Source organism: Petaurus breviceps, unplaced genomic scaffold (assembly GCF_028583685.1).
Source record: "Petaurus breviceps papuanus isolate PSGF00001 unplaced genomic scaffold, PetGlider_PUasm1.0 88903, whole genome shotgun sequence".
NCBI classification, from domain to species: domain Eukaryota; kingdom Metazoa; phylum Chordata; class Mammalia; order Diprotodontia; family Petauridae; genus Petaurus; species Petaurus breviceps.
Genome location: NW_027186983.1, coordinates 87068 through 110555, shown reverse-complemented (window position 1 = coordinate 110555; position 23488 = coordinate 87068). Strand labels below are relative to the sequence as shown.

Genomic DNA, 23488 nt, shown 5'->3' with positions numbered 1-23488 from the left:
CTCCCTCCCTCCCTCCCTCCCTCCCTTACATGTGGGTGCTCTGCCAAAAGGAATTTAAATTTTGATCACTTAAGATCTCTTGGGGTTTAGGAGCTAGATTTTTTTCTCTTTCCTACTTATTTTATCATTTTAAAAAATGGGACAATTAACTCTTTTGTTCCAAGTAGTTTCATTTATAAGTTATTGAAATAGAACTGTCGAAAACCAGGCTCTGATAAAGCCCATTGGGATTCAAATGGAGCTATTGTGCCATGCCATAAACCCAAATCACTCTGGTTAGCCAATAATACATCCCAACCTAAGCCTCTCTTGGTCATTTGGTTTTGATGACTCAGATTGAGTATAAATAGAAATTTTATTTCTTTTCTGGCCAGAAACCCTGATGCTTTTCACCTCTTAGTTTGATTTTTTTTTCTTTTAGTCAGTACACTAGGCCATCTTTTGCCTCATTTCTTACCTAGCCTTAAATTATTGAATGGATATTGTCTCAGACAAACTGAGACTTGGGAAAGACCTTAGCTTAAAAAGGCCAAGGTTTCCCATTGCATCTGGGGTCATCTCCAGTTCTCCTGACTTATGTCTTGACACTGGGTTCAGATGACCCTGGAGGAGAAAGTAAGGCTGAGTTAGGTTGATGAATTGGCACAGCCCTGAGTCACTTAAATCCAATTCACTTTCAAGTTAAGACAATGACTGATGTCATTGGTCCTCTTCAATAGCAAAGGACAAGCAACAACAACAACAATGACAATTACAACATTTGGAGAATAGATCCATGTGTAATTAAATTTTTTTCTGATCTTATTTTAAGTTAGTGACTCATGAGAAGTTTATGATACATCAGAATTTATTATACTATTTGGCATTCAGACAAATGGGGAAAATGCATGGATCTGAAATTTTGTTAAATGGGTTACCTTAAGCAAGTTACATCACATCTATTTACCTCAGTTTCCTAATCTGTAAGGGGATAATAATAGCAACCACCTCCAATGGTTGTTGTGAGGATCATGACTGTAAGCACTTAACACAATGTCTGGCATAGGGCAAGCATTATATGAATGTTAACTGCTATTATTATTTATTTAATTAAATGTAATTGCTTCAGACATGATGACTTTATACAGGTTTTAGATGTGATCAGCATACAGTGGTGATATATCATATCAGTGGTGATAAAATTATTTTCTGTGTAAGGTAATTTGGAAATGCATTCAACTAAATTGAGGTCACCTAATTGTTAATGGGTTTATTTTAAATCTCAAATACATACTATTGTTTATGGTGTTGTTATTTTTCTAAATTGTCTTATATTGTAAAATTTGTAACCTATTGTACCAATTATGTCATGAGAAGAACAGTTTTTTTTCATAATTTGGATATTATTAGAGTATGAACTGAATGACTAAAAAAGGTAGAAAAAATTGTTTGAAACTATTATATTATTTTATCTGCCCTGGTAACCCTGTTTTATAATGTTTTGTAATTGCAAGTTAGGAAACTGAAAATTTTCATCATTGCCTATAGTTAAGGGGAAGTTACAGTTATAATTATTTGGCTATCAGTTATGAAAGTGGTAAGATTGTTAACTAAGTTATTTGGGATTATTGTCATAATGTTAAAGCCTATCAAGTACTTATATAGGTATTTTGAAAGGGAAAATTGGTAATTGATTACTGGGTGAGAAGAGGTATAAAGAAAAAAACATAGACTCTGTTTATTTTTGTAAACTTGCCAGATTCCTTGAAACCATTTGTGTGGGTAAGGTGACCAGCCCTGGGCAAAGAGCTTGTTATAGGGTATGATGTTCCTGAACAATGAAATTGACTGGCTGAGAATTTACAAGTTTGTGTATAATATAGAAGTGATTTCTTTTTTTTTTTTGCTTTTTGTAGGGCAATTGGGGTTAAGTGACTTGCCCAAGGTCACATGGCTAATTTTTTTGTGTTAAGTGTCTGAGGTCAGATTTGAACTCAGGTCCTCCTGACTCCAGGGCCGGTGCCCTATTTGCTGCACCACCTAGCCGCCCCTATAGAAGTGATTTCTAGTGATTGATCCTTATGCCAGAATGCATCCAAGCTCAAGGAGAAGAAAAGAAAAAAAGTAAAGAATGTTAAATGCAATCGCTCATGTATGTGTGAGTCCTGGTAAAATTTATATTTCTTATTACAATATTATAGGAGTGAAAACCAAACAAACCAACCCTGTATCTAGCCCTAAGCTGTGATTAGTGAAACTTGCCATTTGAGGTAAAAGTTCTTGGGACTGTAATTGATATTGTTATGAGTTTTGAATTCAAGTATAATTGTCTGATGGATTATTAAGTCAATAATCCACCACCATTTGAGAGAAATGCCACAAGCTACTCAGAGCGAATGTGATCTTGAGCTCTTATAGGTGGAGGTCTGTATCTGGGAAAAAGCCAAGAGGACAAATGTAGGATCTTTCTGGCTGTTTCCTATTATGTTCCTTCCTTTTGAACAGGAATATTTCCTGCATGGCTATTCCTGAGTCTGGCTACGTGGTGGAATTGTTACTGCATGATTGGTTATCAACTGTGACTCTTACCTGAAGTCAAACAAAGCTAAGGATGCTTTATCCTGTCATATATGTATTGAATCATTAAGGACCAGTTTTGATGTTGTTAGAATAATATCCGGGCTTTTTCCTTTTATAGCAAATTTCTATAATCAGCAAGTGGTCAGTACAAGGTAGGAACACAATGAAAGTATGTAAGAACTTCTGTTTCCAGTCTAAATGTGTAGTCATTCCATAATTCAAACAATTAAGTAACTTAGTATTTGGGCTTCTTATCTGCCTGCTAATACTTAAATAGTCATATATAAGATTAAGTCCCTGGAAGAGCTCTTATTTTCCAAATACTATGGAAATAATTAGACAAAAGTAAGAGAAGCTTGTGAAAAAAAATTTACAGTGTTAAATCATTATCCCATAGACTAAGCCTGGAACACATCTGAGTTACTATAAGGAAATGCATGTGTGTAAGATCTGAGCTATTCAGCCTAGAATTATAGTCCTTTCTATATCCTAAACAACTTATTAAATGAGTAATTGGTTTAGTTATCTGCCTGTTACTATCTCTCTCTCTCTCTCTGTGTATATATGTATATATATATATATATACATATATATATATGTCCTTAAATATTTCAAAATGATGTCGGAATAATTAGGTGTTGATGCAACAGTAGGACAAAGCCATTATTCTATTAATAATTTAAATGGAATCAGAAACATTTTCAATTTGGTTTGAGGAAATAAAATTTAGTGCAATTAGTTCTCTTAGAAAAGAGTAACTTAGGGAATAATTTGTGTTACATCAATGGAAAAGTCAATTGTATTTCAAATTCTTATTTAATGTGGAAGTAACAACTGTTGTTTCCTGTGGTAAAAACATATTTTATTATAAACAAATTTATTTGATATACACTGTTTTGAAACTCATTACTTTAGTGTATCTCCACATCCCATCCCAAATATTTACTACAGTTGAAGTTAACTTGGTAACTTTTATGTAAATTGATTTGTTTGTCATAGGTCATCTTCTTATAAGAAGTATTCTGTAATATATGTGAGGATTAGATCCTTCTCTGTCTCTGTTCCCCCTAAGGAGGCAATTGAATAATTGCATTGAATTGGAATTAAGTGGTATTTAGATTTGGAGTTCTAAAATAATTAACAATTAAAATAAAAATTATAAAGTAAAATAATTGAGAAAAATTTTGATAAAATGAGCTCAAATATGTGTGTGTGTGTATAATTTGGAAGGTTTTAAGAGTTCTGCCTTCTGTGGTATTTAAAATATTTCATTTGTATTTGAATGTCTTACGTATGTTAATGTAACAGTAACCCTTTAGCTTGTTGTTAATGTTTATGTCAAGTACAGAGTTTAGATAAAAATAGAAACAGCATGAGGTATTTATAACCTAAATTCTTTGAAGTTTCAGGTAAACTATGGGCTTCTAATTTGATGTTGCCTTTGTCCATCTATTACTGATTAGATCAGAACCATGAGGGTCAAACTAGTTTTTACCACATGTAGTAGTTGTTAGAGAAGTAAACTTTGTGACTAGTATGGAAATCTTGTATTGAGATCTGTTTTGTAGAAGATTTTAGCAGAAATGTCTGAGTCTTTAAAAGTAACTTGGAACCAGAAAGAAAGTCCACTGAAGTGATGCCCCTGAGGACATGATATTTTACAGACTGCTCCAAGAAGAGATGTGCCAGGGATCCTACAACTGCATGGGACGTCTGAGATCCAAGAAAAAATGAGTTGATTGAGTAGATATCGGGAAGGGTTGTTAATATTGATGTCCATTATTATACCCCTTTGGTTTTAATTTTCTTTATCTGTTAACTAAGTTCTCTTGGTTTTCTGGATGGTGTATAATTTCCCCATCTGGATTAACCCTAATTTTGAACATTCTTACTATGTGCTTTGTTTATGGTTCTGATTCTGATCTCTCTGTAACTGGAAATACCCTGTGTCAGCTGCAAGATGTAAAAGTGTACAAGCAAGGTCTCTTGTTAGCTTTCTATCTGTTGACCTTTACCCTTGTGAAGCATTTCTTTCTCTTGCATTCAGAGACCATTTCTGGATAGTATCCATGATAATATTTTTACCAAGTGCACTCTCTGTGGTCATCAGCATACCTAGTGGTTGCTTTTGACCAATGGGAGTGTGGAGATATTAAGGTGTCCATTGAACTTCTCTTTTTGAGTTGCCATATTTTGCAGAAATACTGGACCTGTAGTATGTAAGAGGCCCTGAATGTGTCAAGGATGAAGCCCCCTGAGTTGACTTGATTTGTTTTCTGCAACCCAAGCTGGATCCCCTGTGTGTCCATAGGAGTCAAGAAAGGCACTAGTCAGTCTGCACCAGATTGAGAAACTCTTTTTTTTGCAGCTAGGATCCTTGGAGATAAGCAGACCATCATATCTTCATGGTCTAGCAGTTTCCAAGGTAAAAGAATGCTCCTTTTGTAATTTTATTTATTCATGCTTTCTTCTCCCCTTTGGGAGGAAATTGGTGCTTTTCCCTCTGCTATGACTTCCCATTTTCCCTGTTAACTTAAATACCAACAAGGCTTTCACTATACTGCTTGGCTCCTTTGTGTAGGGAGTTCTTACATGCATGTGTCTTTTCTCTTGTAATAAATTCAGTTTCGACACATGTATCATGGATTTGTGATATTGTTTTGGTTAACACTGTACATAATATGCTGATTATTTTTCCCCTTCTGGTTTTGTTGATAGTTTCCTTTGCTCATTTGCTATTTCATTGATTTGATTTTCTCTTTTCTTTCTTTTTTTTTTTTAAGCAATCGGGGTTAAGTAATTTGCTCAAGGTTACACGGCCAAGTGTTTCTGGGTGGGTGCTAAGTGTCTGAGCCTGGATTTGATCCCCAGGTCATCCCGACACTGGAGCCAGTGCTCTTGCTTGCTGTGCTACCTGGCCACCCCTTTTCTTTTCTTTTTAATCAGATTAGCTAAAGGTTTTTCAAGTTCATTATTCTTTTCAAGGAACTAGCTGTTAATTTTAGATATCATTTCTTTGGAGTATATTTGCTTTCAATTTATATGTTTATCTTCTATTTTTTAATATCTTTGTCCTTATTTTAAGCTTGTTTATTTGTTGGCTTTCAAATTTTTTCAATGCATATTCAGTTCACTATTCCTCTTATCTTCTACGTTTTTAATGTATGTTTGTAAGGATAAGTTTGTTTTTTTCTCCTGAGGTCTGCTCTATCTATATCCTGAAAATTGTTGTATATTGTTTCTTCTTCTTCATCATCCTCATCCTCATTTTTTGAATAATACTTTTTTATAAAAAATTTATTCTTTGAACTTGTCATTATTTAGTATTTCATTGTGAAGTTACCATTTGGTCTTATGTTTGTGCTGTCTTAACCAATTACTATTTCTTTTAAGTTATAGTCTGGGCAGAGAGGTGGGGGGGGGTAGGGAGCTGACAGCACCTTTTCCTTTCTCCTCTCTGCTCCTTAGTTTCCCCCTCCAGAGCACAGCAAGCAAACGTTGCAGTCCCTACCCTGCCCTGATGGCTACTGGCAGCCTTGCCCACAGCCCGCTGTACCGGGTCCTGGTCCGGGTGTCTGAGAGCTGCTTTGGAATAGAGAAGAAGCTGCAAAAGTATTTCCAGAACCCATGGAGGTCCGGGGGAGGCAAGTGCAGGGTCAAAGCTGGTCCCCGAGAAGGTACTTTCTGGGTAGAGTTTTATAAACGACAAGCAAAGGAAGGTGTCATAGCAAAGAAAGATCACTCTTTGGTGATGGGTGATGCCTTACACGTGAACATCTACCTAGAAACAAATGAAGACCTAGGAGAGAACATTTTGGAGATAAACCAGCTTCCCTCTCAGACTCAGTCACTGCCAGAAGAAGGAGGTGCTCTTGGCTCCTCTAATTCCTTCACTCAAAAAATATTTCTCGATGTGGAGGTCGACCTGAACTTCAAGCTTTCCAAAGACCAAAAGGATAAAATTATTAACCTCTGGCCAAATCTCAAAATACAGAAAGGCCATGAAGGAACTGAGACAGTGATTGGTGATTACCAAGATATTGAAAAAATGTATGAGTTCTTAAGTGATAGGATGCTGGAAAATGACCAGAAAGATGATTCTTCCAACTCAGCCTCAGCAAGAGAAATCAAGCACATTATGCCAAATGACTCTGATATTTCTGTTCTTCCCTCAAACCCAAAACGCAAAACAGAAGAAGAGTCAGACCTTATCTCAGTTCCTTCTCATTTGTATGAATATTTCAAATGTTTCTATGCTGAAACTCTGGGCAGAATAGAAAGTGAGCATCAAGTACATATCAGAAGTATTGTATCATGTCCTATGGGTAATGTGTGTTTAGACTTCGAGCCGTCTAAGACTGGGGACAGAAAAGCAGCTCAAGAAGCTTTTACCAGAGTGTTTCAGAAGGAAATACAGAATGTGACTCGTCAGGAGGTTCATTTCACTGATGGTAAACTGGCCCTTAATGTCCAAAAAATACTGACTAACATGTTTAAAAGCCTCCGAATCAAAGCAGAAGGAAAAGTCTTAATCCTCTGGGGAAACCCACAGGATATCTTAGGAGCTCAACGTTTCATTGAAGCCAACTTCTCCCGAAAACAACCTCTGGAAATGATGCTTACCCAAAACACAATGAAGAATGAAATTGAGGTTGATACTGTTTACTTACGTCTTCTGTACCAAGAAATCAGAGAAATAGAGAAAAAATATGACACTGTAATGGAAGTGGTGAACAAACCCCGAACAAGGAAAACCATCATCATGTTTAAACCAAAGCACAGAGACTTAGACCTCTCTGAACTTGCTTATGAAGATTTTACTGAGGTCTTTCAGACGCTCTTACCGCAGATTGTCAAAGAGGTAGTTAGCCTGAAACCACTACACAAAGAGAAAAAACGGCCTGAGAAGCCATTCCTGGATGACTTTGAAATAAATTACCCCCACGTAAACTTGGAGTGGTGTGAACAACAACTGACACTGACTGGTTTGCCCAAGTACCTTACCGAAGCAGTGAAATATGTTAAGAGATATTTTAATATTGATGGTCATGCCCAACAGAGACAAAAGTCAGCTCCTTCTCTTAAAGGGAATTCGAATAAAAAACCAAAATCCTCAAACAAAATCCCACCTGTCTCCAAGGGATTGCCTAGCAGTGGGGACTTAGGAAAAGAGGAAATGGAGGAAGAAGAGGAAGAGTGTAGCATCTGTCTGGAAATCATTCATCACAAAGAAGTCCTCCCAAAGTGCAAGCATGAGTTCTGTGGCCCTTGTATCAGAGAGGCCATGAAACGTAAGCCAGTGTGCCCTGTGTGCCAGACTTCTTATCAAGTGGTGAAAGGGAATCAGCCAGATGGAACGATGACAACCTCTTACAGAACATCTTCACTTCCAGGTTATAATTCCTGTGGCACTATTGTGATTCAGTATGACATGCAGGGAGGCATACAGACACAAGATCATCCCAACCCGGGAAAACGCTATGAAGGAACAAGACGGGTGGCATACTTGCCAAATAATGAAGAAGGACAGCAGGTTTTGAATCTCCTCAGAAGAGCTTTTGACCAAAAGTTGATTTTCACCGTAGGACAGTCTCAGACAGTAGGAGTCAATGATGTGATCACCTGGAATGATATTCACCACAAAACTCTCCAATACGGTGGGCCAGAAAACTTTGGTTACCCTGATCCCAACTATCTGCAGCGCGTCAAGCAGGAACTGAAGGCAAAAGGAATTGAGTAAGAGTGCCGACTTCAAGGATGCCTGCAGAGCTAGGCTTGCAAAAGCTGTAGCTATGGAAAGAAATCAAAGTGATCATCAAAATACATGTGTGTAGGCATCGTTTAGAGAGAATGAAAGAACTTGAGAAGAAATTAGTTTGTTTAGGGGTGAAAGGAATGGACTGCTATCTGCTAATTTGTCTAATTTCTTGGAGTTTTTTTTTTTAATTTAAGCTAACTGAGAGACTGGTAGGAATGTAAAAGTTGATCTAGTGACAACCAAAAGTGTATTTCTCAGTGCTTTCCTGCCTGTTTCCAGTTTGCTGTCCCCAGGGATGCTGGAGTTAAAGAATCCTCCATTGTACCACTTGCACAAGATGATGACTGACCCTCAGATCCATTCACATTATTTGTGGTAAGCAGTTTGTGGGCTCGGAACTCACCAGAGCTTGCTCCCTTCTAATTGGAATGGTAACCAAGAACTTTAAGAAGATTGGAAGACATCTTGAAGAATTTTAGTCTCCAAATACTTACATGAGTTCTTCACTTCAGAAAGAACTATCCAAATGTAAATTGAGGAGGGAAGAAAGATATTTCTGTCGTCGATCAAGTCCAGTGACTTTCAGTCACTTTCAGGAACAAATAGAAAGTCGTTTGTTTGTCATTCAAAGCCCTTCATAACCTTGCCCCTCCCTTTACTCCCCCACTATGTACTCTGTGATTCAGTGATAAGGGCCTCCTTGACATTCCCTGCAACAAGAAACATCATTTCCCCAGATTGTACAATTTCACTGGTATCCACCATCCCTGGAATTCTTTCCCCTCCTAATTTCCTCCTACTGGCTTCCCTGACTTGTTTTAAGTCCTATCTAAAATCTCAACTTTTGACTGAAGCCTTTCCCAAACCCCCTTAATACTAGTGCTTTTCTTGTGTGGGTTAACTCCAATTTGTCCTGTATGCAGCTTGTTTATATATAGTTGTTTGCATATTGTCTTCCCCATTAGACTATGAGCTACTTGAGAGCAGAGACTGTCTTTGGCCTTCTTGCTGCCTATTCCCAGCACTTAGCACAGTGCCTAGAATATAATAGGCACTTAATAGATACTTGTAGACTGACTGACCATGGGCAAGCTCATTGACCTGGGAAACAGAATTTCCAGATTAGTAGGCTACTGGCATTGACTTGTGTGCTGCCCTGGTTCTCTGCATTCTTAGCTCACCTTTTGGGGTACACTTTGTGGCAATTGCTGTTTGTCTAGTTTTAATGAGAACACATTCATACCCAAGTATTTTCCCACTTTTACCTCCATAAAATTGTTTATTCAATTTGTCATTATTCATGGTGCCCCCTCAAAAGTGTAGTTGTGGGGCAACAGATGAAATGCCCTTTCATCTCTGAATGTGTCCACCTTTTGTATTTGCTACAAAAACTAAGCAGAAATATTTATTAAGAGCTGAAATACTGGGGCCTGTTGCATTGCTTAGAGAAAGAAAGAGAACCTATGATACAGGCTTCTTTCTCAGTTATAAACAGCTTATTGGTGATAGAGATACACTATTGCCCCAGTGCAGAAGGCTAGGTGTTGTAGCTCAAATGATATCTAGTTGCTTCTCTAAATAATTAAATCATTATGCCTCTTGCTTCTGTTAGAGGAGACATGATTTAATGGATGTGTCAAATACTTCTAATAAAGTCAAAGCTGTGTAATCATCAGAAAAAAGTTATGGTTTGTAAAGAATTTATTAACTATGTATATGTTTTGACATTTATTTGCAATACCTCAGTGCCCTAAATTGACATCGTCAATTTTCATAGAAGTTCCATTCGTTACTAGGAAATGAGTGTGTTCTATTGCAATCCCATTTAGAAGATGTCAGATGTCTTTCTGATCTCATTTCCCATGCAGTTTTTTCATTTCCTTATTTTCTTTTTTGTTTATATTTCAATTAAAATCATTCCAAAATGAGAGAGAGATTGATGATTTAGTATGTAAACAAATTCATCTATTCTCATATCTTTTTGAGGCACAAATCAGTAATTCCCTCTTGTGAGTCAGGAAGATGCTTGAGTCTCAAGTGTAGAGAATGCAGGAGCCAAAATTATTAGGTAGCCAAGCACAGACTGAAGGCTGGAAAGGTATAATGAATTAAGGTGGATCCTTTGGTAGAATAAACAACTTTAAATTTTTAGCAAATGTCTATGAAAGTTAGTAGGTGAATCACAGGAATGCTTGAATTTGGAGAAACCCCATACACAGGATAACTTTAATTTTCCTTCTTTTTTCCAGTAAAATTGGGTACTACAAGGGTACTGCCTTTTAAAAAATTCCTTATTTCTCTAAATCTTCAATTACTAAAAGTATTCTTCTAATTTGAGCTTTAGACAAAGGGAATTGTATCCACGGAATAACTAATTGTAATGGGTTCAGTTCCTTTTGTAGAGCCAGAATTATTCCTAAACTGGGCCCACAATACAAAGTTTCCTTAATTTAAGAGTTCTTTTCCAACCTGGGGTGAAACAGCCACTTTGCTTTAGCTTCTTCCTGAACCTGAAGCAACATAGTACCTAAATTGACCTTTTCCTACTGAAGTTCCAAAAAATTCTCTTTGGGGTACAGGATATACAGAATATGTGTGTGTGTATAATTTAGACAGATGGTCTCTTCCCACCAGATCAACAGGTGAATTAAGTGATAGCAAAAACCACGATTTTCCAATAAAGGTCATGTTTGAACAGAGGATTTGGAGAGAGTGTGAGAGCTTTTAACTGCCTTACCTCTTCTTCCACTTTTTCTTCTGACTATCCAAATCCTACTTAAGTTTGTTGGAAGCATAACACCCACTTCAAAGATACCAGTAATCCCTTTGTTTTGGATATTGTTTCTCAAAATCCCATTGAGTATGCTAGCTTACCTACTTCAAATGAATATTCCTCTAGGCACTGCAAATCTGGATTTTCATGAATAGAAACATGACACACAGGACAGAAATATTATTAACCTCTTGAGATAGAGACCCACCAGCAATGAACAAAGCTTTCCATGTTTCTCCACCATTTTAGCTAGTGGAGATCCAGACAGGATCTTTTTGGAGCACGCACTACTCATTTTCTTATACTTAATCTCTAATTCTTCCCACAACTCTTTACTTGCCAAGTCTTTGGTTGATGGAGTCCTGGAACTGAGACTTATTAGAAAGTCAGAGTAGTGGTGGCTAAGTGGCACAGTGAATAGAGCACCAGCCCTGGAGTCAGGAGGACCTGAGTTCAAATCCAACCTCACTTAACACAAAAACTAGCTGTGTCACCTTGGGCAAGTCACTTAACCCCAATTGCCCTAAAAAAAGGCAAAAAAAAGTCAGCATCACTTACCTGCTAGAAAGTGGTCATGAAATACCTACAGGGAGTCCACTCACCACTCCTTTATAGTGCCTGAGAATTCTGTCTAGTCAGTCAAATTTTCAGGTTGGAATGAACTTATATAGTGACAATTCTTGAAAGAGAATAAAATGTTTGAAAAGGGGGGGAAATCATCCAAAGTATGTACATATAGGCAGTCTGCTATCAGTCTATTGACATTTTGCTCCTACTGTGTGCTAGGCACTGTACTTCTGCACTGGAGATACAAGAAGAGGCAAAAGACAATCCTTGCCCTCCGGGAGCTTACAATTTAGTGGGGGAGACAAATGCAAAACAAACATAAACCAATTATATACAGAATAACTAGAAAATAAGACAAGGCACTAGAATCCAACGGGACTGAGAAATTGTTCCTTTAAAAGATGAGACTTTTGTTGAGAAGTAAAGGAAGTCAGGGAAGTCAGTTGGGGGAGATGAGGAAGTCCTGGCATGAGAGGGAGACAGAGAAAATGTTCACAGATAATGTGGCCCATTTGTGGAACATTTAGGTAACCAAAGTCGCTGGACTGAAGAATACATGGTAGGGAGTAATAAATGAGAAGACTGGAAAGCTAGAAGGTGGCTAGGAAATGAAGGACTTTGCCAGACAGAGCATTTTTTATTTGCTCTTGGAAACAATAGGGAGCCACTGGGAGTTACTGGGGGAGTTGGGGCTCAGGGAGTGACATTATAGGACCTGGAAAATCTTTAGAAAAAGCACTTTAGTGGAGGAATGGAAGATGGATTGGAGTGGGGAGAGGCTTGAAATAGCAGACCCTCCAACAGGCTACTGCAGCAGTCCAGCCATGGGGTGATGAGGGTCTGCACCATGTCAGAGAAGAGAAGGGGGCATACTCAAGAGATATTACAGAGGTGAAGTTGACAGGTCTTGGCAACATATTAGATATGAAGGGGGAGAGATAGTGAGGGGTCAAAGAGGTCTCTTAGGTTGGGAGCCTGAAGTACTGGGAAGATGGTATTGCCCCCTCCTGTAATAGGAAAGGTAGGAGGGAGGGGGAAGTTTAAGGGGAAACATAATGAGTTCTGTTTTGTAAGGGTTAAATTTCAGCTACCAGGGTTTTGATTGGATGGTAGATATGAACAGCATGAACCTCAAGGGAGAGAGGTTGTTGAGTGTCAGGTAGGGGAAGAATCTGGAAGTGGCAATGAGGAGCAAGGAGTACTTTAACTCTGCTTCTACCGGGGAAGTGAGGAGAATGAGAGAAGGTGCAGCCAGTGCTGGAAAGGGTGACCAGGTTTCTGTAACACTTATATACTGAAGGAATAGGAGAAATAATGATTTAGGATAAAGGGAAATGTGTTGCCTATGAACAGGTTTTCCACAAGGCACAGTGGAAGGGTTGGGTGGTGTGAGAGTTACTTAGGGTAAGAAGGTTGAGGGGGATGGGGATAAGTAATTGGTTTGTAGGGGGTATGGAATGTGGTTTGGATGATGATCTTCAGGGGTTCAGAATCACTGAGATGAGAAGGGTATGATGAAGTGTAAGAATATTCATTACTGAGTAGAGGGCACCATTCACCACTCCTCTTCCCAGTGGAGCCTGGAGATAAGGCTGGAGGAAGTGCAGTCTGAGATGGGAGGCACACATTCATATGGTCAGATGGAAAACCGTGCTTCTCTAGTCCTCTTCCCTCTGACGGGTGCAGATTGGGCAGGAAAAGGGTACAGCAAGAGGTGAAAATCACACCTGTGCAATGAGAGACAAAAGTTCCATTCCCTACCAACTTTCCTCTTCCCTCGAGAGACAGGCACAGCAGGAGGTGGAAGACCTGATGCAAAAAGGTAGGTTCTTCCTCTTTGGCCCAGAGATTCTCCAGATCTTAGTTGAGAGACTGGGCTGGCAATATTGGGTAGAAGTTGCCTTGTGCTTTTACAGATGGAAGTTGTTGGTTTGGGACAGATGGAAGACTTTTTTTTTCTTTTTGGAGAGCAATTGGGGTTAAGTAACTTGCCCAAGGTCGCACGGCTAGTTTTTGTGTTAAGTGTCTGAGGCCAGATTTGAACTCAAGTCCTCCTGACTCCAGGGTAGGTTCTCTACTCACTGTGCCACCTAGCCCCTCCAGATGGAAGACTTCTGATATGGCCCCTTGCCACCTTCCCATAGGGGACATGTTGTGCCCAGTAGGGGATGGAAAAGCACAAGGAATGGAGTTAGAGGAATGTTAGTCTCCTCTTCTCAAATGAAGAAGCTGATGAAGAGTGAGTAGTAGGAAGTGGTAGATTCCCATGTAGGGGGAAGTCCTTTGGGGCAAATGGAAGATGCCAGGTGTCTTGCTGAAAAGGTTACCCATAAAGAGGGTTAGGGTTGCTCTGGAGACCCCAAAAAAACCAACATGCTGGGTCCTGCCTAATGAATTCGACTCAAGTCTTAGCCAAAGAAAAGTAAAGTTTATTAAAAGTTCACTTGTATTAGACACAGAGTAAGTCTGTGTTAGGTCATTATATGGTGCTCTCACATACATGGATGTAAGATAGGATCTTTTATACAGAAAGTTGTGGGAGGAATCTATGGGTGGTCTAGAGGAGGAGTTTGTGGAGGGTCTTCAGGAGAAATCAGATGAGGTCAATGAGTGATTAAGGGTGGAAAGTTGCAGGAGCCTACCTGGAGCCGACAGACAATGGTGGGCCAGGCCAGTTCAAGGGTGGATTGATATTTTGATAGGCTCAGGGGTGGGAAGGAGATGGACAATGGAGGGCTAGGCTAGTCATAGAGGTTTGAGCCCAGCCACAATGTAAGGCTTATGGCCTCATGCAAATGCCTCATCAAATGGGATGATTTAATCAGAGTTCAAGGGGGGTTCCCAGAGCTTGTATCTCAAAGATTCAAGGAGAACTCAAAGGGGTTCCCAGAGCCTGCGCCTCATCATTCCCCTCTCAAACAAATGGGACCCAAATTCCTTTGGGTAAAGGGCGAAGGTCTCATCTTCTGAAAGTGCTTCCTGCTGGCAAGGGGCATAGAGCTCTCCCTGCCTCTCTGGGTCCCATTCAAAGGGGTCAGACTCTGGAACTTGGATGATACCAGGTCCAGTGGCTAGAAAGCTTGGATTTCCATCAGAGATTTGCATAGCCTTAGTGTTCATCTGGAGGTTGATGGCTTGAACCCTGGAGGAGACAAACCTGGCAAGGAGGTTAAGCAAACAGGCACCAAAAAAAATAGACAAAGGACAATTTCCCTGGTAGGAATTAAAGATGACTGTGGCAAGGCCAAAACACTGTCAGATATCCCTTTCCTTTCCAAATTGATCCATGGACATTTAGCACATGGAAAACAATAGCAGCCACAGAATCTGATAGTTTTCAAAAACAGGCAACAACTCCCAAAGCCTGTTGTCTCCTTCCATCATCACAGAGAGTAAAAGGATTCTTCTATATTGGGTAAAGCTGGAGTGTTGGTCAATTTAGATTTCAAATTTCAAAAGCTTTCACCTGGTGGTCTGGGCACCACTCTAGACAGAATCAGTCAGGCAGGGCCTTGAGTAGCAATTAATGGTTGCATTCTGTCACAGGCTTTGGATTTAATTGGATATAGACCTCGATGAGGGGACACTTTAGAATCTAGGAGTCAAAAACAAATGCTGGTTTGGCAGAAATAGCTCACACAGGAATTTCCTGATCCCAAACAATTTACTCAACTATCTCCCACACTCCTGAGGAAACATGGGGAGATCTGGGAGGCTTAGCTAGAGAAAATTGGCTTCCCAATTTCAGCAACAGGTCCCTTCCCAACAAGGGGACTGGATAAGAAGAGAGCACAAGGAAGGAGTGTTCAAAGAACACATCCTCAAATAGGCAGGAGACTGGTTATGTCTGGAAGCATCGCTTAAGTTTCCCCTTCCATGCCCCTGACCTGAGTAGTCAAGGGAAGGGTAGAACCAATTGGTTAGAACAGAGAACTTAGCCATAATAAAGCGAGTGACCTTACCTTCATCCTCTATGCTTGCCCAAAAGTTCAGTAAGACTGGAAGACAGGGTACTAGGAGGCGGCTCTACCACTTTTTCAGCCTCAGGGACAACCCTTCCTCCAATGTCCCTCCTGGTCAGATGGGCATAGTTCTCGAGGTGATGGTTCCTGGGGCTCCCTCTGGGGGGGGTGCCCTAGAGGGGCACTTCTTGGACCAGTGACCCTCCTAGTGGCATCGAAAGCAGGTTTTCCCCTGCCCAAGTGACTGGGCTTCCTCCAAGGGGGCCTCCTGGAGGGGCTTTTCCTGGCCATGGCAGCAGCCAAGAATTGAGCTTGTTCTCAGTCTCTGGTTCATTCCCTGTGTTCTTTCTCCTCTGCTGCAACAAGGTCTCTGTTATTAAAGACTCCAAAGGCCGTCTCCTGTAACTGGGCCTGAGGTGTTTGGGGTCCCATTGTCAATTTCTACAGTTTCTTCTTAATATCTGGGGCAGACTGACTAACAAAATACATGTTAGGGATTGCTGCCCCTTCTATAGAGTCAGGATCTAAATTTGTAGACTTTTTAATAGCTTCTACAAGTCTATCCAGGAAAAGGGCAGGGTTTTCTCTATTTGTCTGAGAAATTTCTCTAACTTTCTGATAATTTACTTGCTTTTGAAATGCAGTTCTTAGGCCTTCTGACAGGCAAAGTACCATATAGTCTCTCTTCTCCCTATCATCCCAGATTTGGGATTTTATCAATCCAATCCTTGGTCACTAGTGGGATCAGCAGCTGTTCCTGGGGGATATTTTCTGGAGTCATTGCTAGCAAAACGATACCCAAATTTTGGGGCTTGTTCCCAGATTCTCCTCTTCTCCTCAGTGGAACAACAGGTAGAGAAGAAGATGTGCAAACCACCCCAAGAAAGCTCAAATTGCATGGATACGTCCCAAAAGCCTTCAATAAACTTTGTTGGGTTTTAGGATAACTTACCCAACTTTTCTTTAATTTGGTTGAGATCTGAAATGGAGAATGGGACATGCATTCTAGTTGTACTACCTGATGAGAGAGCTGCTTCCCTTAAGGGAAAAAGCCCTGAAGGCTGTGTGGGAACAGAAGCTTGGGAAGGGAGAGTGGAAGTCCTACTTCCTGTGAGAGAGTAACTGGGGGGTCCTGGCTGAATTGGATCAGACTGCAAGACTGGGGGATCTGGCTGGCAAGGAGGAAGGTCAGCTGGCATCTGAGAAGGAGAAGGGGTCAGGAGATACCTCTATGAATGACTGAAGGGTAGGGCCTGAGGGCAGAGTGGGTGTTTCCTCATGGGGAGGGACCACAGGGGGAGGCACTTCAGCCTGACCAGTGGCTGGGACATGAGCAGGGGTCCCAGAGGGGGAAGGGGCCATGCTGGGAGATGCAGGGTAGGAGATATGGATGGTGTAGGAGTCAAGAAATGAGGGTTGTTGGGCTAGAGGGAAAGGGAAGGGGAACCAAGGGAAAAAGGGTTGGGGTACAGTAGAAGGGGCTGGGGGAGCTGCCTCAGTGATCTGAGCAGGAGTTGCTGAGGGGGGAAGGGCTGGGGCTGAAGCCGTAGGAAAAGGGTCATTTAATTGGTCCTCATTACCCCTCTTTGGAGGCGCTCTAGCTTCAAGCATCTCACAGTCTTTCCTGAGAAGCTTGTTCTGAGAAAGTTCAACAAAAGCCATTAAGTAAGCAATTTCTATCCATCTTCCTTCTTTGCAACAGTATGATTCTAACTGCAAGAGAGTATTCTCTTATAAAGTCCCCAAAACAGGCCACAAGACACATCGTCATTTAGGCTATATCTAGACCTAACAGTGTTGCAAAAAAAAAAACAAAAAACAAAAAACAAAAACCAAACAACTTTTCCTTTTTAAGATCTCCAGAGAAACTAAATGTTTTCCAATGTTGTAAAAGACAACCCAAGGCAAACTTTTGGGAGCTACAGGCATAGGGCCTGTAATTCCCTTCCTCCATAAAGGAAGGTTTGAGAGTAAGCCTCAAAAAACAAACAAAAAAATATAAAAATTACCTGAAATTTTCCAAGTTCCCTAGCACAGAGAGATTTGAAAGAATCTGGCTTACACTTCCAGATGGGGTGTCTGTCCTTGTCCCCCATTCTTCAGAAGTTGCACACATGTCCATGTTCTCCAAAATAACCAAAGATGACCAAGAACCTGACATCAGGCTGTGTGGGACAAGAATGACCCTTCCCCAAAACAAAATAAGCAGAGATATCTCCAAGTAGAGACGGGAAGGATTTATTTAGTTATTTCTTCTTGCAAGAAGGGAGGGTCTTGCTACTAGAGGCAGTCTAGTAAGAGAGGCAAAATACAAAATCCAAAGCTTGGTTATATACCCAAAAGACCACCCCTTCTACCCCCACTTTGTCCTGTCCTGTTAGCGTTAATTAGGAACTGAGGGGCAGAAACTCAACTGCAAAAATCTGCTGGCATTTGCAGATGAAATGTCAGTAATATCAAAAAGCAGAAGATACATGTCTACAGGACATGAAAACAGACAAAATATGTCATCAGTATCAACTTAGATATGAAAGCAGAAGATAGATGTTCTAACAATATCAATATAGGTATGAAAGCAGACAATATTTTATGAATCATGGGGATTTTAGGACATGGTGACCTGCCGGGAGTTCCCAAACAGGAGTTCCAATTATATGTTTGTTCAGGTCAGATGGTGGTCAGTGGAAACAAGTCTGGAATATTTGGGCCTATGATTAAATTTTCAGGGTCTGTGCTTCCCCTCCCATGCTTAGCTAAGCTTAGCAAAAACTTCAACTTATGACCAGGGAAGTAAGGCAAGGGTCCCAGGCTCCCAGCCCAGAGTACTGGGTCTTTGGTACTTTATTACAATTCTGTTCAGATTTCTAGAATGTTAGCTGAGAAGTTTTCACTTTTATTCCATTCGAGGCTGAGCATGAAACAGCCTCCTAGCTGTCTGACCTAATGGGACCTGAGATGTCAGCCCCCCCCCCCAAAAAACACACACACACACAAACCACAAACAAAAAGAAAGAAATGACTTCACTTCCAAGGTACTAGGGAAAGAGAGAGGCTTACATACCTTCCAGTCCTGGCTGGAGCAGAGCTTGAGATGAGCAGTGTTTCTGGTATCAGGGAACCATAAAAATGAACAGGTTACCCATAAAGAGGGCTAGGGTTGCTCTGGGGACCCCAAAATACCAATATGCCGGGTCCTGCCTAATGAATTCGACTCCAGTCTTCTCAGCCAAAGAAAAATAAAGTTTATTAAAAGTTCACTTGTATTAGACACAGATTAAGTCTGTGTTAGGTCTTTCTATGGTGCTCTCACATACATGGAGGCAAGATGGGATTTTATATACAGAAAATTGTGGGAGTAATCTAGGGGTTGTCTAGAGGAGGAGTTTGTGGAGGGTCTTCAGGAGAAATCAGATGAGGTCAATGAGTGATTAAGGGTGGGAAGTTGCAGGAGCCTACCTGGAGCTGACAGACAATGGTGGGCTAGGCCAGTTCAAGGGTGGATTGATATTTTGATAGGCTCAAGGGTGGGAAGGAGATGGACAATGGAGGTCTAGGCTAGTCATAGAGGTTTGGGCTCAGCCACAATGTAAGGTTTATGGCCTCATGCAAATGCCTCATCAAATGGGATGATTTAATCAGAGTTCAAGGGGGGTTCCCAGAGCTTGTATCTCAAAGATTCAAGGAGAGCTCAAGGGGGTTCCCAGAGTCTGCACCTCATCATTGCCACCTTCCTTCAAAGTACACTAGCAGAAGAAAGTACAAGGTATGAGGTCAATGGAATATTGGACTCCTCATGTTTAGAGGCTGGTGAAGAGGTGGTATCAAGAAGTGGTAGGGATTACAAAGACTGCTTCCACCAGTTCTCCATTTATACCAGCAACAAAATAGCATCAAGCAGTTCATAGAACAGTTACACAGATGTTTCCTTAATTCCAGAATACTTTGGCAATCAAAGCTGACATGGATGATTATTTCATGTCAGTAGTTCTGATAAGGCAGTCTAAGGTTTGGAAAAACAATCACTTTTGCTCTGTCTTGAATTTAATTACATTCATTATATCTTGTCAGAAACTTTGGAATGTTAAGCAACTATGCCCTCCATGGATTTCATTTAACTATACACTTTCCATCCCCCTTTTTAACCATTTGTTCACCAGCTGAAGGGTTGAGGGTGGCAGCTCACCATTTCATGTTATTCATGAGAATAACGATCCCTTCTATGAACTGTGCAGTACATTTGTCCTTTAGGTCTTGTCAGGCTTGGGCCCACTCTCTAAGGGTTTTTTTCACTCAGCATCATTCTCCTCTCTGGTAGCTCAGATGGCATGTCACCAGTGTGGTCTGTTATCTCCTCAAGAAAAGGACTTGTCTCTCGTTTGTATACCATTTCCATTTCAGCATTGATGGGTGGTAACAATTCCGATGATTATTGATGGTGCTTTTTGCCCATGCTAATATAAGAATCAGGGTTTTAAGTGTCAGTAGCATGCTTTGGGTCATGCTCTCCATTTCTACTGTCAAACCCTCAAAAGAAATGGCTGAGGAGTCATGGAAGTTATGCAATTTCTGTGGCTCTGAAAAATATCAAAGTGCTCCCAGAGGTAATACCCCAACTGTTAATTCTGAAAAATAAAATAAAGTAAAACCAAAGAGCTAACAGTGGTTATAAGCAAAAAAAGCATTCTTTAATACATTGAATGAGGGAAACTAGACACAAGTGCCAAGGTCTTCTTTGATACCAAGGAGACTGCATTGAGGCTGAGCCTTGATACATATAGTGAACTGTAGCCATGACAAATAAGGAGGCATCAGAAACAATGAGACAAGTCTGACTGACAGCAGGGCTTCATGCCTGTAACGTGGTTCCTGCAGGTGCTTGTCCAAGCTCAGGGACCATCTGGGGCTAATGTGAAACAATTCTGAGCTTTTGCTGTGGTTCAGTTCATCCAGAGGGTGAGCACAAAGGATTCTTCTTATGCCAAACTCAGGGAACACCTTGCATGCTGGGTCTTAGCTCTGGAAAAAAATGAATGTCTCCTAAAAGTAAAAGAATAGTGAAAAGAGAGGGGTGGTCTTGGCATTGGGATTATGGCAACATATTATACCTACAGAGCCATTTCCCCCCATAATAATGTATCTAATCTGAGGGGCAATTATCCTTTTTTTGACCAAAATCCTATTCGTATGTAAGCCTTCTCATTTTCCCCCTTCAGCTTGTGCAGTCTAAAAGAGTTAAAGGAAATCAACAAAAGGGGTATGGCATGTTGTGCTACCTCCTCCACTTCTTTTAATGAATGTTTTTATTTTGGTCCCCTTATGAAATTTCTAGGTTTCCATATGACATTGGTCCAGTGGTACTTGTATAGTACCAAAATGTGGAATGTGGTTTTTCCAGAAAGCAAACAATCTAACTAGCTTCTTTGCCCCGCTATTTGTCCTTTGGGGCTTTAAAGTTAAAATCTCTTCTGCTACTGCCTTTCATATGGGCCAATCTTTCATCTTTACAATTAATTCCCAGTATTTTAACCTCATTTCTGTCTCAACTGATTGATTTGCCATCCATTTGGTAGACTTTTTTAAAAAGCAATTGGGGTTAAGTAACTTGCTCAAGGTTACATGGCCAGTTATTTCTGGGTGTGGTGCTAAGTATCTGAGCCCAGATTTGATCCCCAGGTCATCCCGACACTGGAGCCAGTGCTCTTACTCACTGAGCCACCTGGATGCCCCCATTTGGTAGACTCTTAACAGTCAGGAATCATCTGTTTCCTCTGGTTTTTTAATGAAGTCTTTGTGCTGACATAAAACATTGAGTATCAGTGCTACCACTGAGAAGAATTCATCTAATTATTGTTTTTAACCTAACTTATAAGACTTGATTTCTAAACTGTTCAGCAACTGTTTTCCTTTCCTTCACTCAAGACTTTATGGTTAGATATTCCCTGGGTAGTGAGTCATCATCTAACAAGTCACTAGCCCTACATTTCTCTTCCTGTTTGCTTTCCTACTGTTACATTTCAGAGTGACTTGGTTTAGAGCTTCTAGTAAAACCCAAATCATCTGTTTCATTTTCTTAACCTGTTCTGTTTCTGTAGGGAGAGATTTCCCCTTGAATATCAATCCTTTTCTTTTCCCCTAACTTCTTAAGTCACAATTTCTCTAAATCTTATAAGAGTGTATTTTTGATTTTCTACTCTGACTCTGGTTTCAAGAAAGTCAGACGTCCTCTAATCATTGGCTTAGTATTCTTATTTTCACAACATATGGTTCTTGGGATATGCCCCATATTTGTATTAAAATCCCAGTGCAGTGTATCAGCAAGCACCCCAGCATCCCTAGGGTGGCTGCCAACACGGGTTCTTCGATCTGCTTTGTTAAAGGAAAGCAACTCAAAATGGGTTAACAAGCTTACTTTAATCAGTCAAATATGTATCGTTTACCTAGTTCAGGAGTAAAAGGTCAGCACCCTGAACTTCAGAGTATACAGACAGAATTATCAAGATGGAGAAACAGATCAAGTATACAGATTTCCAAAATGTCCAACCATTACATCCATAAGAAATCAACATCTGGGTTTTTCAAAGCTGGGCGGCTCTCAACAACGGCTTCCCAGAGTCTCGTTTGATCAAATCACAGAACACTTCTCAAAGTGAGCCCCAAATCAAAGCCTCAAATCAGGGTTTATATAGCCTTCTCCTGGCTCAGAGAATGTAACAACCTTCTGGACCCACTGGCCAATCAAAAAGTATCTACTGAAAAACAAGACTCCCACCCCAGGCTCCAGGTGCACTTTAGCCTAGGGGCAGGGAAGATCTTAAATATTTACATTCCCATCACATGCAGCTACTTCTGAGGTTCTTCTTTATCTCTATGTTTCTGAGAAAGATACTGGTAAGTATCATGAGACACTTTAGTTTTAAAGCAAATTCCTCTTACCAATCTACCATATTATTATTGCAAGCTCAGTATAAAGGTTGGTTCCTGTGTGAGGTACGGAGACCCTAACCCAAATTGACTACTCTGAGACCTCAAAGTGAAGATAGGAAGTTTATTAGAATCTCACAAGAAGCGGGTGGTCCAGTCACTGGAATAATGCCCAGGAGAGGAGGCCACTGTATAGAAGCTAAAGTTGGGTTAAATAAGCAAAAGTGTTACAAACATTAACATAATTATTACTAATGAGGCTCTAATCTTGCTAGATAATATACATGATACATGAGGTCCACTCTGCAAGTGCAGTAACAACTTCAGAATACTGAACCCCCTTCAGTTTTACCCTAGACACATTCTTATCTGGCTTGAGTGCCCCATGACTACTGTCTGTTCCTTGATTGGTCAAATCCACCTGCTGCTGCCAGCTCCTTTCCATTATTCATTATTTTTACTATTATCTAGGAGTTTTAGTCTGAGAACCAGGGTCTGAGCTTCTTCCCAAGGTTATTACCTCAACTTTCCCAAGGTTACTGCCTGTTTTCCTTATCAGTAGTCTTGTTCAGGAATTCTTGCAGTTCTATAGAAATTTAACTCTTTTATGGTAAGCTGGGTGAGAAGGGCTGACTAGAATAGAGCAACTCTATAGAAAGATTTCTAAAGTTCCAAAGTCACATAAGCCTAAGGCCTAAGGACTTACTTACTTTACAGATAGTCTCTGAGAAACCACAGTTTTACCTGTCCCATACAGTTCCCCCCATTCATTTAACAGAATGCCATCTCCAAATGCTATTGAGAGAGAGAGACAGAGAGACAAAGAGTGATAAAAAGACTGGCAGATAGAGACATAGAGACAGATACAGAGAGAGACAGATGGACAGACAGACACACACACAGAGAAAGAGAGAGAGAGAGAGAGAGAGAGAGAGAGAGAGAGAGAGA

General features: G+C 40.4%; 1 pseudogene; it reads left to right on the top strand.

The window, feature by feature from the left end:
* LOC138176418 (E3 ubiquitin-protein ligase DTX3L pseudogene) overlaps nt 1-23488 on the top strand; it is a 49871-nt pseudogene that overhangs the window by 10421 nt on the left and 15962 nt on the right.